The following is a 4,478-nucleotide window of genomic DNA, read 5'->3' on the forward strand; positions in this document are numbered from 1 at the left end:
TCTTCTCTAGGGAGGCAACTCAGGGCCAGCCCCCCACTGTGCCACCACTGTACCTCAAACAAGCCCCTTCTGTGTATGTCCCAGGCACTGTGTGAGGATAGAGGTGTGCTCAACTCACTGCTGCTGCTAATGGCCATGGTGTCCCAGGTGAACCTGCACACCTGGCATGGGATCCTGAGCTATAACAGCATGTGGGGCAAGCCTGGGATATCCTGCAACCTTTGCCACTGCCATCAAGGCTACCTGTGGCTGCACTACATAGCCCTGCTCCCCGCTGCCAAGGAGGACATTGCCACTAGCATTGATGCATTTCTTGCTATGTAAGAAGCCCATGCCTGCTTAGCTGTGAGGGCATGGGTTTCTCAATAAATCTTTGTACTATCTTCTGCCTCCACTGTGGGTGCCAGGCCAGGGCAGGGGCTCAGGCAGGCCATCTGTGCTGCTGTACACAGCATGGCTGTGGCCTGGGTTCTGGGGCACAAGGATGACTATCAGTTGTGGTATAAAGGGCATGGACTTATGGGCACTCCCTGGCTGTTGATTATGGTTGGTGATGGCAACTCACTGTGCCCGCAAGGCCTTGACCTTTATACAGCACTGCTATGCCAACCCACTGTGACCGAGCTCCTGTATCTGGCCCTCATTGATGTGGGTGTCATAATGCCTGCCTCCATTCTAGCTGGCACTGCAGCTTTGCCTCACCCCACAGTGCCACAAGGTCACCAGTCTCCTCCTTGGTCCAGTTGGGGCCCCAGGTGGTGGGCATAGGTATTGGCATGGGTGGCAGTAATGATGAGGCCATTATGGGTCCCATGCTGGCTCTCTGGGCCTCTGTGCACTGTCCTTCTGATGCTGGTCCTGGGTAGCTACAGTGTCCAGCACAGGAGCCCGTTATGGGAGTGATAGCCAGACAGCTGAGGCAATGCCTTGCAGGCTCCAGGCAGGCTGCTGGGGGTGGGCTGTGGGCAGCTGAAGCTGGCCCTGGGAGCCTGAAGCTGCCTGCAGCTCAGTTTAGGAGCTGGTAGACCTGGCTGGAGCCTGCAGTAGCCTGCAGCACCCTGCAGGCCTGGATGGGGCAGACCTGTCAGCCACACAGCACTGCAGTGCCAAGCAGTGGTGCTGGGGTGCAGGAAGGCTGGTGATACTAGCCTGTGGGCTGCCTTGGGGAATATAGGGCCTGGAGTCACTTTAGGCTATCTGCTTGTGTGGCCCGGGACTCAAAATGCCTACAGGCTTTTAAGGGCCTGAGGCAGAGGCTGCCATAGAGGCAGTCCAGCCCTGTAGCAGGAGAGGCTCCCAGCCCCAGAGCTCTGGGGCTAGCTTCAGGCTGGCTCCCTAGTGTCAGGGCTGACCATGGAGCAAATTTGCTCCCAGATCATGTCTATGTGAGTGTTACTGTGCAGTAACTAAGCATGAGTAAATTGGATACCTGTATTTGTAGGTATCAAGTTTACTTGTGATTAGCAGTTTTTACTGCATAGTTAAGTGTCTTGTGTAGATGTGCCCACGGAGTAATTGGGATTAAGTTAAACTTTCAAATACAAGACATGAAAGAGACTTGAGGAAGAATGTCTTGCATTCAAAAGTTTGTCTAACTTTACACCAAATGGTCCAATGAGAGATATTAACCTAAGAAATCCTTGCCTTTCAAATCTATACAAAATCTTGAGAAAAGCTCATTAACTTGAGCTGCTCTGCTGCTGGGTCAAGGTGAAAGTCCCGCTCATGACATAAAGAGGTCACCAAAAGAGAGCCAATATTGCAACTCTATGATCCACAGCATTAAATGTGAATGGCATGCATCTGCTCTGGGCACAGTGTGCTTTTGAACTGTGCTATGGCAATGGGTAGGTATCTGTGATGTCATAGTCCACAGTTCATGCACAATGACCAAGTCCTTCACCCTTCAGCTTTGGCCAACAATTTGTTTGAGTACTGACTTGCTATTCAACAAGTTACACTTTTACAAACTCTTTATTAATAAGTCAAGCTATGTTACCACTGCAGATTTCTTCTAGGACAGTTACAAAGGTCTAAACTATACAAAGATATGGTTCTTGACTGACACAACTTTGCCAGCAGAAGCCACTAAAGTAGCTAACAGCTATACCAGCAAAACTGTATTTTTACCAGTATGACCTCTTTAGCTCAGTGTGGGGGGAAGGGAAGGGAAGGGTGGGGATGGGACGGGACTGGACAGTTTTTTACCACATTGCTGCAAAATGAAGCTTTGCCAGCTTAGCTGCTTCCATTCTAGGAGTGCTTTGATGTTCTAGTATACTGGTACTATACCAATAAAGCATTCCTCATGTAAACACAGACTCAGGCCCCTGGCGCACATTCACTTAATGGTGTAATGAGATCCCCCCTGATCCCACCAACTGCACCTCCTGCCATTCCACACATGCATGGCAGGTCCCATGATTTTGGGATTGGGAATCAGACCCCCAATTGTGCCATTACTACTTGACAATCATGATCCCGGGCTCCCCCATAACTGGCAAATAGAAAGCTTGGGATGCCTGGTGAGCCGGTGTGGTCCCAAGGCTGTGACTAACAATCAGTTGTGTCATGGCGGGGTCCTCGCGGAGGGCCGTGATCTCCTCGAGGTCCCTCGCTCCGTGTCAGGCCGGCCCAAGGCACCCTCTTAATCTCGCCCGCCACGTCTTGTTGGAAATATAAAGGTTGGGAGGCTGCCTATGACTCCTTGGGCATGGCTACTCAGGACCTCTGTCCCCAAGGCTCTTCCGGACCCCCTGGGGTCTCCCGATATGGTGGGTGTTCTCCAGACACCCTAGCCTTATGGGCTATACATGGCTCCTACCAGCCCCTAATACCATGCCCCAAGCCTCGCAGATGTAATGGACGTTGTTAGGTCTGCACGCCCGCTTCCTGGGCCTCCTCTATAGTGTAGCCCACTCTGGGCTTTCTCTAGTACCCAGCCTCTCACTGGGCCTCCCCTGATGGTGCGGTCCCACTCAGGGACTCCCTAGCAGGCCCCAGCCCTTCCGGCCAACCGCACGGGTACCCTCTCTGACTCCGGCTCCCCACGCTGCTACTCCCTGTCTTCTCGGGGCAACCGCAGCGCTCTGCCTCGGTCTGAGGGGTGTTACCGCCCTAGCCTGTGGTCGGGCTCGCTATGCCCATCTCGGGCTCCTCAATATGGCCCCTCTTGGGCTCCTCAATAATCGCCCCACTCTAGGGCTCCTCAATAAATCGCCCCTCCCTGGGGCTGGGGTCTATGAACCCCGCAAGTGACGCTCTTGCCGGCATCAGCTGTGCCCGTCCTGGGCTCCCTAATATAGCGCTCCCCCTCTTCGGGGCTCACCGTGCCCACCCTGGGCTTCTCAATGAAGTCGCCCCTCGCTCTGGGGCTGAGGTCTATGCACCTCGCACGCAATCCGTGGTCTATGTCCCCCGTCTGCAACCTACTGGTTGTGCCCGCAACCCACTGGCCGTGCTCCTCGCCGCCAGTTGCTCCCGCACTGGCGTGCAAGTCGTGCCTTCACTGGCGCTGTAAAATTAATGCGCCCTCTTGGTGCTAGCTTGCGCCCTTACTGGTAGGTATTGCTGTTTAGCAAGCTACTGTTTGTTTAGATCTGATGTTTTGGTTTCAGCTTTTTGTCATAGCTTGGTCTAGTCAAGCATTTCTCAACCCATGGGTTGCGACCCAAAAGTGGGTCACAAGAACATTTCAAAGGGTGACAAGCAAGTGCAAGAAAAATGTGCAAAAGTGGAGTTTTCTCTTTGCAGGCTGGCAATGTTTGCCTCCAAGGGGCTGCTTGGAGCATAGCCAGCAGGCAGCCGGGCAGGATTATGGGAGCAGTCCCAGCAACCAGATGAAGGTAAGTGTGTGGGGAGCAGGGGTGGAGGGTCAGGGCTTGGGAACTGTCAGGGTGGGGATGGGCAGTGTCTGTGTATGTGTGTGTGTGAATGTGTGGAGGGAATTGGTGTATGTGCGGGGGCAGGTGCATGCCAGCACTGGGAGAAGGTGGCTGGGTGGCCAGACACTGAGGATGCAACAGGGTGGGTTGGGAGTGGGGGTGGAGGACTGTGGGTTGGCACTGGCAAGGCCAGGGAGGGATGGGTCAGGACAAGCCATCAATCTTTGCAAATGGGTCCCAGTATAAAAAGGGTTGAGAACCACTGCTCTAGTCAGTCATATGTGCACACATTATGTCACTACAATTCCTCTGATGGTTATTTACTCAGGATGAGTGGGGTAAATTAATTGGCCTTAAACATCTCAGATGGATTATCTCTGAATCTGGGTGGGACTGGCAACTATGAGTTTGAGATGTTTGGGAAATCTAAGTACTGAAGGACATATTGTAACATCGAACTTCAATAGAGTACATATAAAGCAAGACCTACCTGCCTTTAGTCACAAACACTTGAGTTAATCAGTAACATTTACTTTCTTCCTGAATGTTCTTTGCCCTTTTATAATGTATCTGTAACAAAATCTATCTATACTG

Source organism: Alligator mississippiensis, chromosome 1 (assembly GCF_030867095.1).
Source record: "Alligator mississippiensis isolate rAllMis1 chromosome 1, rAllMis1, whole genome shotgun sequence".
NCBI lineage: Eukaryota > Metazoa > Chordata > Crocodylia > Alligatoridae > Alligator > Alligator mississippiensis.